Source organism: Stegostoma tigrinum, chromosome 5, assembly GCF_030684315.1.
Source record: "Stegostoma tigrinum isolate sSteTig4 chromosome 5, sSteTig4.hap1, whole genome shotgun sequence".
NCBI lineage: Eukaryota > Metazoa > Chordata > Chondrichthyes > Orectolobiformes > Stegostomatidae > Stegostoma > Stegostoma tigrinum.
In genome coordinates this window covers 68,421,552-68,436,042 of record NC_081358.1, presented here as the reverse complement: position 1 = coordinate 68,436,042, position 14,491 = coordinate 68,421,552, and the positions used below count along the sequence as shown (strand labels likewise).

At 43.5% G+C, this 14,491-nt stretch overlaps 1 protein-coding gene across 3 annotated transcripts in view; it reads right to left on the bottom strand.

The window, feature by feature from the left end:
* Positions 1 to 7,090, bottom strand: part of rb1cc1 (RB1-inducible coiled-coil 1) — a 190,375-nt gene extending 183,285 nt beyond the window's left edge. For all 3 annotated transcript variants that reach the window (XM_048529230.2, XM_048529229.2, XM_059646056.1), the window contains exon 1: positions 6,995 to 7,090. The gene's annotated coding sequence lies outside the window, so the exon portion shown is untranslated. The remainder of the gene's footprint in view (positions 1 to 6,994) is intronic.
* Between the last annotated feature and the right edge of the window lie 7,401 nt (positions 7,091 to 14,491).

Sequence of the window (14,491 nt, the reverse complement as noted above, 5' to 3'; positions counted from 1 at the left end):
AGTGTACTGAAGCAACACTCTTTGCTGTCCAGTACATCACCAATTTTGGTGTCATCTGCAAACTAACCATACCTCTTGTGTTTACATCCAAATCATACACAAGTGACAAAGCAGTGGACCCTGCATCAATCCTTGTGGCATTCTGCTGGTCACATGGCTCCAGTCCAAAAAGCAACCCTTGTCCCAGCCTGCCTAACTTGTTCTTCCTCTCACCTATCCCCCCCTCCCACCTCAAGCCGAACCTCAATTTCCTACCTACTAACCTCATCCCACCCCCTTGACCTGTCCATCTTCTCCTCTATCCATCTTCAGTCCACTTCCCGCTCTCTCCCTATTTATTTCAGGATTGTCTCCCCATTCCCCTTTTCTGATGAAGGGTCTAGGCCCGAAACATCAGCTTTTGTGCTAAGATGCTGCTTGGCCTGCTGTGTTCATCCAGCGCCACACTTTGTCATCTCCATCATCACCCTTAGGCTCCCACCTCATGTGTCCAATAGTTCTCTCTCCCCCCTTGTATTCCACATAATCTAACCTTGTTAGCCAGTCTAACATGCGAAACGTCTGTCTGTACAGACTGCAGCAAGGTGTTCAATGAACACTGCTCTGCCTTCAAGAAAAAACTCAAGTTAGTGAGACATGACTTCCTACACACAAAGCCACCATAAATCAGTCCCTGTCTTTCCAAATACATTTAAATCCTGTCCCTCTGAATCCCCTTCAACAGCTTACCCACCACTGACAGTAGGCTCACCAGTCTACAGTTCTCTGGCTTTTCCTTACCACCTTTCTTAACTGACACCACATTAGCCACTAAGCAGTCTTCCAGCCTCTCACCAGTGGCAATGATGCAAATATCTCAGCGAAGTGCCCAGAAATCAATTCCTTAGTTTTCCACAAAGTTCTGGGCTATACCTGATCAAGTTCTGGAGATTTGTACACTTATGTATTTTGAGACATCCAGCACCACCACCTCCTCTGTAATATGGATTTCCCACCCCCCCCCCCCCCCCACCCAAGATATCACTATTTACTTCAAGTTCACTAGGTTCCATATCCTTCCCCACAGTAAGCACTGACGCAAAAGAAATTGTTTATTATTTCGCTCATCTCCTGCTGTTCCACACAAAGGCAGTCTTGTTCACCTTTAGAGGAGCCCTGTTCTCTCCCCAGTTATCCATTTGTCCTTAATGTATTTGTAGAATCTTGAGACCTTGACTAAAACATGCAAGAGACAGGGCTAAACAATCTCAAGCAGTGGATCTGATCAGCACACTGCTGTCCTGAATAGTTGTTCTTAACTGTCTACTACTAATCAGGAGGCAAAGGCTCCAAAAATGCACCTATCAAAAGAGGAGCAACTAATCAAGCCAGTATAAATGACACTGAAGTGTTTACATCTATCTTAGTAAGAAAATGCCCAAAGATAATCCAGTTCACCCTCCCGAGATCCCCAACAACACAGGTGCTGGCCTTCAACTAATTTGATTTACTCCATATGATATCAAGAAATGGGAGAAGACACTGGATAATGCAAAGGTGGAGCTCCAACATTTTGGCAATAATATCGAAAACTTGTGTTCCAAAGCCAGCAGCACCATTCACCAAGTTCTTCCAATATAGGTACAACACAGGCACCTAACAATTAAAAAATTGCTAGCGTGTCTTGTTTCTCTTTTTTGTGGCCAGCGTGTCTTGTTTCTCTTTTTTGTGGACAAGCTTATGTTCTAAACCAGTCAAGTACCACCCTATCCATACATTCCCGTGCAACAATAAAGAGATAGCACTGTTGATGACACCCTCTATCAATTAGCACCTGCAATGGAATAGACTATTTACTGACACTCTGGGTTCCACCAGGGTCACTCCTGACCTCATTACAGTCTTGGTTCTAACAGAAAGGAAAAAAAGTGAAATTCAAGAGGCAAGGTGAAAGCAACCACTTTCGACTGGTATGGTATCAAGGAGCCCTAGAAACACTGGAGTCAGTGGGAATCGAATTCACAAGTTGAAGTCACACATAGCACAAAGGCAGATAGCTGTAATTCTTGGAAGTCAATCACGTGAGCCCCAGGACATCTCAGAAGGAATTCTTCAGGATAATATTCTACGACCACTCATCTTAGGTGCTTCATCAGTCCTTCCCTCCATCATAAGGTCAGAATTGGGGATGCTCGATAGTGCAAGATATTATTTAAGCGTCAGTTACAGTTTACATACTAAAGCAGTCCACAACTCTTTCAAGAGAAATTTGGGCTACACTCGGGCTTGAACTGATGAGGCGATTAGTATTTGTAACACAACTACGCAATGTACTATTTCTAACACGAAGCAAAAATCTAAGCAATGCCCCTTAATATTTCACCACATTACTAATATTGAACCCTTCACACAATCAACATCCTACAGTGGTCACTGATCAAAAACAGCAATTTCTTGCTGCCAGCAAAAGCTACATTTGTATATCCTCTCAGCTCCAAATCATCTTGTGATTCAAACTTCAAATCATTGATTACAGAGCTTGCCATGGGTGTCAGGTTAAATTTCAAAACATACAACCTCTCTTAAATAATGCTTTCCAAACTGTTTATTCTCATTTCAGTCTCCAGTTAAAAAACAAAGACAGTGTTGCACTGTCCACGATCTACAGAGTAAGAGTCACATTTGTGTTGGAATTACTTAGCTGGAGCAGATCAGCTTTAAAAAAATAAACACTCCAGAAGTTTGGCACTATCCAGGACAAAGCAGCCATGAGATATGCACCTCAAATATTCAATCTTGGCACCACCAACACATGTAGAGGCAGTGTGTATAGTCTACAAAATGCCCTGCAGTAACTCTCTGACTCCTTAAACAGCACCTTCCAAACACACAACTCCAAGACCTAGAAGATAGCAGATATAATCAGAACAAGTTTCCCTCCAAGTCATATACAAGGCAGAAAACAGAAGTCAATCTAACTGACTTATTGTTTCTATCATGGAGAATGTGTTAGAATTGATAATTACCAAGGTTAAGTACACTTAAAAATTCAAAGTGATCAAACAGTCAGCACAGTTTTATTAAAGGCAAATCATGTTCAACCAATTTGACTTCCTCAAAAGAATAAGTTTCTGGATAACATGGAGCCTGCAGAAGTATTGTATTTGGGTTTCCAGACGACATTTGACATGATGCAACCTAAAAAAGTTATTGTGAGAAAAAAAAAACCATGTATAGAAAATTGGCTAGCTGAGATATAACAGAAAAAACATAAGGTTTGCTTGTTTGTACAGCAGGACCTGATGAGCAGGTTGTGCAGGGTTTTGTGCCAACATCTGAAGGTTTACAATTGATCAATAACTTACATTAGGGAGCCAAAGCAAGTTAGTTAAATTTGCAGATGACACAAAGACAAGTGAGAAAGTCGGCTGTGCATGATATAACAAGGATGCAGACACATCCTGAAAGGTCAAGAGAAATGATCAAAAATCTGGCAATGTGGGAAAGTGTGAAGTTATTTGCTTTGGCGATAATAGCAGGTAATTATTTAAATGGTGAACAGCTGCAGAATTTCAAGGTAGAGGGATCTGGATGTTGTAGTGCACGAGTCACTAAAAATTAGTAGGCCTGTGCTGTAAGTTATTAAGGCGGCTTATGAATGTTAATTTTTATATTTAATTGCTCTCTTTATAAAATGTAAGGATGGTGTGCAAGAAACTGGTGAGATCGCACCTCAAGTACTGTGTGCAGTTTTAAGTGCAAATACCTAGGTGATTCAGAGGTGTTTACTGGCTTAATCCCAGGAATGAGCAGGTTATTTAAATAGGAAATATTGGCCTGACAGGTATATTACCCCCCCACCAAAGGATCTCCAAAGAATGATAGGTGACTTGTTTTGAAATATAAAACATCCTGGAAGGTCCTGACAAGGTGGACGAAAAATTTAGGAGGCCCTGTTTTTAAAAAAAACTGAAGGCGCCCCATGATTTTTAGGATTAGGAGCTTTCTCCTCACCTTTCATAACATCACAGAAATCCCTACAGCGTGGAAACAGGCCCTTCAGCCCCATGTCCACACGGACCCATCCCCCTATAACCCACCTAATCTACACATCCCTGGGCACTACAGGCAATTTGGCATGGCCAATCCACCTAGTCTGCACATCTTTAACGTTTCCAGAGGAAACCCACACAGATATGGGGAGAACGTGCAAACTCCACACAGACAGTCGCCCGAGCATGCTAACCACTGATCACTTGAGGCGGCTCAGTGGCTATGATTTCAGAATTCTGTACCTCAGTGGGCAGTGCAGAACAGTCATTGACTATTTGAGATAAATAGGTTCTTGTTATTAGGCAAAGCAACAAAAGGTTCAGGGTATTTGGGAAAACGGAATTCAAAAACACTAATATATCAACCACAATCCTATTAAAATAGTGGGGCAGGCTCACGGTGTTGAAAAGCCTGCTTATATTCCTAATATGTTTGTATCCTGATTTGGATCTATATTGCCATTCCTGCACAATTGCTACGTCAAATTGCAAGGACTGGAACAGTTCTAGAAGGCAACTCACCACTACCTTCTCCAAGGCTGTTAAGAATGGACAATAAATGCCAGCCTAGCTAGCAACACCCACATCTCAAAACAAGAAAGTTAACAATAGCAAGAGGATAAACAACTAGTGGTGTTGCAGGTGGCATTATGTATGCTGTACTCCAAAAAACCTAGCAGAATACAGTAACCTTCAGAGATTACGGGAACTGCAGATGCTGGAGAATCCAAGATAATGAAGTGTGGGGCTGGATGAACACAGCAGGCCAAGCAGCATCTTAGGAGCACAAAACCTGACGTTTTGGGCCTAGACCCTTCATCAGAAGAGGGTCTGACGAAGGGTCTAGGCCCGAAACATCAGTTTTTGTGCTCCTAAGATGCTGCTTGGCCTGCTGTGTTCATCCAGCCCCACACTTATCTAGGATACAATAGTGTACCAAGTTTCATGGATATAATGTAAATAATGTTGCATAAAGCAATGCACTTTTATTGAAGTGCATGTTGCTGACATGAACACTGATACACAGTTAGTTCTTCTGTAATGCATGTTTCATTAGTGTAAGTTGGCTGTAACAACTGAATAGTGGATGCTGTTTGAATAACAAACTTTCTGTTCACTAGGTATAGCAGTTTCCCTATAGTGATTTTCCATGGCAATTTTTCTACAGCACAAGGTCACACAAGATTGTAAGTATTGCCTTATAAGAGAACTACTTGCACATGATTGAGAACCACCCTTTGAGATAAACAACTAGATTGAAAACATTAATTGTTGATCACTTACATGATTATCACGATGTGATTGCAGCATTCCAGATTAGTTTCAAGGTTGCAACTTAAGTTGACAATTTATGCAATTTACATTTTGTATCTTGAACCCTTCCCTTGATTTTAAATCAAATGTTAGGCATTTCTTCTTTTCCCAGAAAAAGTGAAGCCTATGAAATGCATTGTCAGCAACTGACAGTGTTGTCTGTAACACTTGTTTGTGGGAACTGGTCAGTTGAGACTTTTTGGAAAAGGTAATAAATAGCTTTAAATACAATACAAGGTTGGCATGACCTCTGGCCTGACCATGCTCACATCTTTTTTAATGGATGAAAAAATAAGACGACTTTCCAGAGTATCTTTTCCTATTGAGTCTAGGACTTAAATTGTGCATTGACCTCTCCCAGAGTTATAAATACACTAAGGGGCATAGGAAACATCCAATCAGAATGCTTCAACTAGATCATGTGGGGCTGTTGATAGTTGAATTGTCAACTTGTACATTCATGGGTTCAATTTCATAAATTCCAATACTGCACTAACATTCAAAATACTCAAAATACAAAGTTTTATTTATTAACACTAATTACCAAACTAAACACAAGTTAACAAAACAAAACTTGATGTAACTTGGCTAAAGGTGATTGCCAATTCAGATACATATGTCACTAAGCCATCTAAGCACCTCTTCAAAACACCATTCCTAAAAATCATCTCAACACCATGTTGAAGAATGACAACTATTTACCCAACCAATATTCTTTGCACACCTCCGCAAGTAGTTGAAATCTGAAAAAGTGTGCTGAGAAGCCATTCCTTATCTTAACTAAGAAGAACACAAAAGGAAATCATAATATAAACAAAATCACCATCTTCAAGATACATCATCTCCTATGGTTAATGCTTATATCTTGTCTATACACTTGTGAGAAAATAAACATACACTCTTTAACTCAACAAAACCCCAGCACACCAGAAAGGCAACTAACGGCCAGACAGTTTAGCATTAAACCAAATTATTAAGCAGAATAAATAATAATGTGCCAACATATTACATGGTCATAAAGTTCTTTCCCCCCCCCCCAGCAAAAATCTCTACTTTAGAAAAAGCAACATTTGACAATTTCAAACATATTACTGTTTCCAGTTAAACATACTGCGCTTACCGCATGTTAACCGCGATTCTGTTAAGAAAGCAACGAGAATCCTACAAACTAGGATCACAAAACTTTACCCATTCCGCTTCGGGCAAAGCTGCTCGAACTTTTCTTAAATTGTCGTTAAATAGCAGGGAAACAGCCTCAGAGGCTGAGTCATTCCCAGTACAAACCTGACAAGGAAAGCAGTTCACTGCCCAACCCCATGCCCGGGCATACGGCAGCCTCACACAGGGCTAATATGACTGGGAAGAGGTAAAGGAGGAGGCGAGAAGAAAAAAAAGCGCTGCACTTCCCCTCCCTCTTATAGGGTACTTGGTCGGCACGTTCGGCGGCCGTTTGTCGCATCTGCCAGCCCAAGGCCCGAGAGAGGCGGAGGCCCAGGAAACTAAGCGAGCTGTCAAATCTTAGGCCTCACCTCCCTGTCGGAGCCTCAATCCTCAGAAGGACGGTAAGGTTATAGGGGGCTGCGGATCGGCCAACCCAGAGATTTGTTTATGTCGAGAGTTGAAGAGGAACCTCAACTAGATTCTCTCACCTGAAAGCTGCCCAGTCAGAAAACAGCCTCACACTCCAACTCCCCTCTCCTGTTTTTGTTTCAAGTCAACAGCGGACAAGCGCCTGTGACGTCACCGCGCCCGCACGCATCACCGCAGCCATAGCCGAGCGGTCACGCGCGTTGGATTCCGTCATTCATTCATTCATTTATTCATTCATTCTCCTTGCTTCATACCACCCCGGACACCAAGTACCCGGCGAGTGCACGAGCAGCTCCTCTCCAGCACCACGATGTGGGGTGGGGGAGAGCGAACGAACCACGCGAGAATAACTTGTCATCAATACCCTTAACTTTGAGGTTGAGGAATGTGGGGTCATCAGAAGTGCACTCTGTATCAAAACTGAAACTAAGCGAGATTTTGCAGCGTTTGTTAACTTGGGAAACGTCGCACAACAACGTGCCTATCCAGTGTCGCTGCAAGGAAGACGTTTCTTTGTTTTAAAAATAAATGTTTTTTGACTACCTATTTTAAATAAAGAGTAAAGTATTTTGTTTTATGAGTTTACAATCCAGGAAGAACAGGAGTAAAGAGAGATAATGGGAACTGCAGATGCTGGAGAATTCCAAAATAATAAAATGTGAGGCTGGATGAACACAGCAGGCCAAGCAGCATCGCAGGAGCACAAAAGCTGACGTTTCGGGCCTAGACCCTTCATCAGAGAGGGGGATGGGGAGAGGGAACTGGAATAAATAGGGAGGGAGGGGGAGGCGGACCGAAGATGGAGAGTAAAGAAGGTAGGTGGAGAGAGTGTAGATGGGGAGATAGGGAGGGGATAGGTCAGTCCAGGGAAGACGGACAGGTCAAGGAGGTGGGATGGGGTTAGTAGGTAGCTGGGGGTGCGGCTTGGGGTGGGAGGAAGGGATGGGTGAGAGGAAGAACCGGTTAGGGAGGCAGAGACAGGTTGGACTGGTTGTGTGGTGCAGTGGGGGGAGGGGACGAACTGGGCTGGTTTAGGGATGCAGTAGGGGAAGGGGAGATTTTGAAACTGGTGAAGTCCACATTGATACCATATGGCTGCAGGGTTCCCAGGCGGAATATGAGTTGCTGTTCCTGCAACCTTCGGGTGGCATCATTGTGGCACTGCAGGAGGCCCATGATGGACATGTCATCTAGAGAATGGGAGGGGGAGTGGAAATGGTTTGCGACTGGGAGGTGCAGTTGTTTGTTGCGAACTGAGCGGAGGTGTTCTGCAAAGCGGTCCCCAAGCCTCTGCTTGGTTTCCCCAATGTAGAGGAAGCCGCACCGGGTACAGTGGATGCAGTATACCACATTGGCAGATATGCAGGTGAACCTCTGCTTAATGTGAAATGTCATCTTGGGGCCTGGGATGGGGGTGAGGTAGGAGGTGTGGGGACAGGTGTAGCATTTCCTGCGGTTGCAGGGGAAGGTGCCGGGTGTGGTGGGGTTGGAGGGCAGTGTGGAGCGAACAAGGGAGTCACGGAGAGAGTGGTCTCTCCGGAAAGCTGACAGGGGAGGGGATGGAAAAATGTCTTGGGTGGTGGGGTCGGATTGTAAATGGCGGAAGTGTCGGAGGATAATGCGTTGTATCCGGAGGTTGGTAGGGTGGTGTGTGAGAACGAGGGGGATCCTCTTGGGGCGGTTGTGGCGGGGGCGGGGTGTGAGGGATGTGTTGCGGGAAATACGGGAGACGCGGTCAAGGGCGTTCTCGATCACTGTGGGGGGAAAGTTGCGGTTCTTAAAGAACTTGGACATCTGGGATGTGCGGGAGTGGAATGTCTTATCGTGGGAGCAGATGCGGCGGAGGCGGAGGAGTTGGGAATAGGGGATGGAATTTTTGCAGGAGGGTGGGTGGGAGGAGGTGTATTCTAGGTAGCTGTGGGAGTCGGTGGGCTTGAAATGGACATCAGTTCCAAGCTGGTTGCCTGAGATGGAGACTGAGAGGTCCAGGAAGGTGAGGGATGTGCTGGAGATGGCCCAGGTGAACTGAAGGTTGGGGTGGAAGGTGTTGGTGAAGTGGATGAACTGTTCGAGCTCCTCTGGGGAGCAAGAGGCGGCGCCAATACAGTCATCAATGTACCGGAGGAAGAGGTGGGGTTTGGGGCCTGTGTAGGTGCGGAAGAGGGAGTAACAACAGGAGTAACAACAGGAGTAAAAGTTGCCATAGGCCTACTGGACGAAAGGGCTGTTCTGTCATGACAGAAAGATGGTTCATAACGGTTCAACGAGAGGGTCACTACACATCGGGTGAGGGGAGTGGTGGAGAAGGAGAGGTGGCGTGGGAATTGCACAAAAACAGAAGTTCTGGAAAAGCTCAGCAGATCTAGCAGCATCTGTGAAGAAAAAATCAAAGTTAACGTTTCAGGTCCAGGGAGCCTTCCTCAGAGCTTAATTGGGAATTAAACCTCTGGCCTTGGCATCATTCACCCATCGTTCAGCCAACAAAGCTAACCAATCCTTTGTATCAGAGATAATGGGAACTGCCGATGCTGGAGAATCCAAGACAACAAAATGTGAGGCTGGATGAACACAGCAGGCCAAGCAGCATCTCAGGAGCACAAAAGCTGATGAAGGGTCTAGGCCTGAAATGTCAGCTTTTGTGCCCCTGAGATGCTGCTTGGCCTGCTGTGTTCATCCAGCCTCACATTTTGTTGTCAATCCTTTATATCGTTGGATTACAACTGTGATGAATTGTATTTTTTTCATTGTATCCGTTTGATCCATGTAAGTAGGAATCAGTTACTATTTTGGATCCAATGACCAATTTTCAGAACTGATTGTAGCAAGGAAAACGTTTTTTTTTAATATGTGAAGATGGAGGGGTAAACAATAGGTGGAAATGAAGTCCAAAAAGAGAGTAATGTTAATTCTACTTTCTCTCCAGAGATGCTACCAGACCTGCTGAATCTTCCCAGCAATATCTGTTTCTGTACCTGATGAGAAATCCTGGATTTCTGCAGCTGTTGTCTAGCATCAGCCTTTCATCTTTTGTTTTCTGTTCTTTCAAACTTGACTGATGAAAGGATATTTTCATAGAGGAAATCATCAGGCTCTTTTTTTTCTCAGCAAGTAAAGGAAAGCCTTGAAATCAAACCGGCTGAAGAGAAATCTCAGTGAAATTATTTCTTGGAATCAGACTAAGTTCCAGGAATCAGAATCTCTGATTACCTCAGAAGCCCTGAAACATGTTAACTCAATCCAAAGGCAAGGTCTAGATAACCTTCCACTCTGAAATAACCACACAGAGGCCAGTATCCCATCACCAAGTCACCCTTTATTTACATGTGCGTGGGACACAGACTGTAGACAGCCAGCCCAGAGTCAGTTCCTGAACTGAGGAGATTCTGAGTCCCTAGTCTATATCGATCAGCCAGGGCTTCCTGATTCACCCAGGTTAACAATCCCAATCAACGATCTCAGGCAACATGATCCCTCTGGTTCCAATCACTATGTCCCTCCTCACCCCCAAATCCAAAGACATAGGCCTAGTCTTTCTCTTGTAGCTTTTCCTGCGAAGTTTTTCCCCCAGGTCTGGTTTCTCTGACTCAGACTATGAGACAGGTGATGTGGACCAGACTGTAGCCTGAAACTTGCATTCGGAGCATCTCGGGAGAGTTTCAAGGCTGCATCCATCTCGGACTCTGAGGTGTCCTCGACACTAGACTGAGGGGAGAACCCACGGTTTCTGACAGGCATTCTGACTGTTCTAAGGGGCCAGATTTGTTTTGCTCCTTCCCCTTTTGTGAGGTATCAGATTTCAGGTATGCTCAAGACTGCCTCACCTACCTGAACTTTGTATCTCATGGGACCTGACCTCGCATCAACCTTGCCTCGTACCCATACAGGGCGATTTCCATGGTTCCAGCACTAAAATTCATTCCTAAAGTAAACTGTTTCTCTCACTTAGAGGAAGCATGTGGCCAGCATTGGCGTTTCTGCAGTTGTTTCACCCTCTCCCTACAGGTCTGGGAACTCTGCTGGCACTATCCCTATAGTTACGTGATAGGTTTTCCAATAATCGAACAGAAACCAGGACAGTTTAGTATCAAGTAACCCTGTAGACTGTTACTTTAAGCTTACCTTCAACATTTGGACAAGCCATTTCACCAAACCATTGGATAACGGGTAGTATGGAGCTGTCCTTATGTGCTGAATGCCATTCAACTTTAGGGAATACTTGAAGTCCCCATTGGCAAATGACATCTCATTGTCTATGACCAATGCTTCCAGCAGTCTGTGTATCTCAAACGATGCTCAGAGCTTTTCAATTGTCATCCCTCAGTTTGCCGCATGAACTGTATGCATGTCCAAACACTTTGAATGTGCATCCACTGTGGCCAGAAACATTGAGCCCATGAAATGAACATCATAATAGGCATGTAACCAAGTCCAGAGTTTACCTGGCCCACCGCCAGTGGCAATTCTTGTCCTCGTTGGCACCCTGGACACTGTGCGCTGTGCCATGTCAGATCCAACTCTAGCCAGTTGATATAGCTACTTGATAGCATCTTCATCTTGGACACCCCTGCATGGCCCTGGTGGTGACCTTCACTCAGGGTGATCTCTCCACTTCACCACAGCAATGTGCCTTCAAGTACGTTGATCTGATCTCATTGGGTCCAGAAAGATTCAGTCCTGATTGTGATAGCCCTTCTGTTTCCCTCATTCTCACCAGCTGTTTTAGTTTTTCCAGGGCAAGGTCTTTTTGTGTCCAGAGTCAGATATCGTCAGCAGTGTCTGGAAGAGTATCCAGGAAGTTTAAAACTGATGCAGATTCCCCTGGTTCTTGAACAGCTGAATAAAACCAATAGCATCTCAGAATTAAATGTAGTTTGGGGTCATAATAATCCTTAACAAAATCTGTCAACTCTTGGAAGATTTTTGTGTCTGGTGCCTCTGGGAAAGTTCAGGCCCTAATCACCAAAGATGCTGTGGGTCACAAGCAGTCAGAAGGATTAGTCGTTGCTTATCAGCTGCCCAATGCCATTTGCTCAGAAAAAATATCATACTCTTTCCACAGACTGGGCCCAGTCTTTGACAGCATAATTGAATGAGTCAAGCTTCTCAAATAAAGACATGATGCCATAAATGCTTAACCCAACTCAAAGATAACTGTTGTGAGCAAATGGCCTTCAAGCATGTACTGTTTTCTCCCATCGCCACTGTAATAACTGCATAGAGGCTGGTATCTCATCAGCAAGTCACCCTTTATTTACTTGCGCAAAGTACACTGGCTGTGGCTAGGCAGCTCAGAGCTGGTCCCCAAACTGAGGAGATTCTGAATCCCTTGCTAATGTTGGTCAGCCAGAGCTTTCTGATTGGCCCAGGTTAACACCCCAATCAAGGATCTCATAATCAATGAAATGCACCTGGTTCCACTCACGATATATTCATGTTGATGGTCTTCCATTTACTGCCCGTCAGCAACTTCATTTCACTGACAGGAAGCCAAGGAGAACTTATAGACTCATAGAGCTGTATGACATAGAAACAGGCCTATCATTCTGACTCACCCATGCTGACCAGATACTCAAAATTAATTTTGTACCATTTGCCAGCATTTGGCCCATTTTCCCCAAACCCTTCCTATTCATACACACATTCAGTTGCTTTTTAGATGATGTAATTGTACCAGCCTTCACCACTTTCTGTGGCAGCTCATTCCATATACACACTACCCTCTGCATAAAAATGTTACTCATTAGGCCCTTTTAAATCTTTCCCCTCTCACCTTAAACCTATGTCTCTAGTTTTGAACTCCCTTACCCTGAGGGAAAAAATAACCTTGGATATTCACCCTATTCATAATCCTCATGATTTTATAAACCTCTAAAAGGTTATCTCTCAGCCTCCAATGCACCGTGGAAAATAGCCCCAGCCTATTCAGCCTCTCCCAATAGCTCAAATCATCCAACCCTGTCACAATCTTTGTAAATCTTTTTTGAGCTCTTTCAAGTTTAACAACACCTTTCCTTTAGCAGTATTCCAAAAGTGGCCTAATCAATGTCCTGTACAGTCACAACAAATCATTCTAATTCCTATACTCAATGTGTTAACCAAAAAAGACGAGTGTACAAAATGCCTTCTTCATTACCCTGTCTACCTGTGACTCCACTTTCAAGGAACCAAGAACCTGCACCCCAAGGTCTCTTTGATAACAAGGTGTAGAGCTGGATGAACACAGCAGGCCAATCAGCATCAGAGGAGCAGGAAGGCTTCTTCAGAAATCCATTTCTTAAGAAGAGTCTAGGCCTGAAACATCAGCCTTCCTGCTCCTCTGACGCTGCTTGGCCTGCTGTGTTCATCCAGCTCTACACCTTGTTATCTGTAGGGCTGTGCAGCTGCTTAACTGAAGTGCTGAAAAGGCAACTGTATGAACTTTTTCTTTATTTTGGAACTCAGGAAAATGCTCAAGAACAGTTGGATAGTTCTATGCTGTTAAAATTGGGAAACGAGTTCTAGGAGGCATGTGATTCAACTGACAAAGATCAGACCTTCGGGAAATAAAAACAGGAGTGGTTCATTGCTTGGAAAAACTTGCTGTTGATGTAAAGCTGGAATAATGCATGTTGTTATGATCCCAAACTGAAATCTGATTTAACAGAGCATATTTTGTTCTTCTTTAACATGGTGGTTTTTCATTAAAACATGAGCATACAATGCTGCAGAGTTGGTTTTAGCAAAGCAATAGTTAATTACACAAACGACCTGAAGTGAAAGCAGAATAAATCAAGCTATTTATAGTTAATGCAATTTAAAGATTTCAAAGCACATAGGAAAACAAAATCCCATCTATTCCCAATACCATCACTTTACAGAACTTACATACCAAAGAGAAACTGTTGCTAGTCTATCACATCTATGAGATTTGACTTATTTGCTTCATACTCAGTCTTGAGAGTTTGGTAACATTTTCCTTGGTTATTCACACAACCAGGCTTAAACTTTATTAGCTTCAAATAATGCCTTCATAGTTCTAACCAAACACTTCTCCTCTAGAATTTTCAAACTGAAACCTTGAGGTAGTCTGTTTCCTAACTATTCTGAACTAACTCTCTTTTTCCGGGAGAAACTGTATTTACTTCTGACTCAAGTCAAGTCCTCTAGGAACTGAAACCAAAAGTTTTCCCAAGCAAAAATCAAAAGCAAGCTAAGGCCTTTCAGTATTTACTCTCTTCTATCACAATACAAAAAATTCAAACTATCACTCTTGGAAGACGCCAGCTTCCTGTCAAGTTGATTGTTAAAATCTCTCATATACATAGACTAAAATCCCCATGCCAGTTTCTCAAAACCCAGATTCTAAATGAAATGATAATATATGTACATCACACACCATCTTTATGCTGTACATTTGTGCTGAAGTGCAGTTGGTAGTATTCCAGGGAAAAATACTCCCGGGAAAGCAGGTAACTGACTAGAAATATAATAGTCACTGAGGCAATCCAATCTTGAGGGAATTTGAATGCTGGATCATCAAAAGTATTTTTTCTGCTGTATTTATTTGAGTCCAAAAG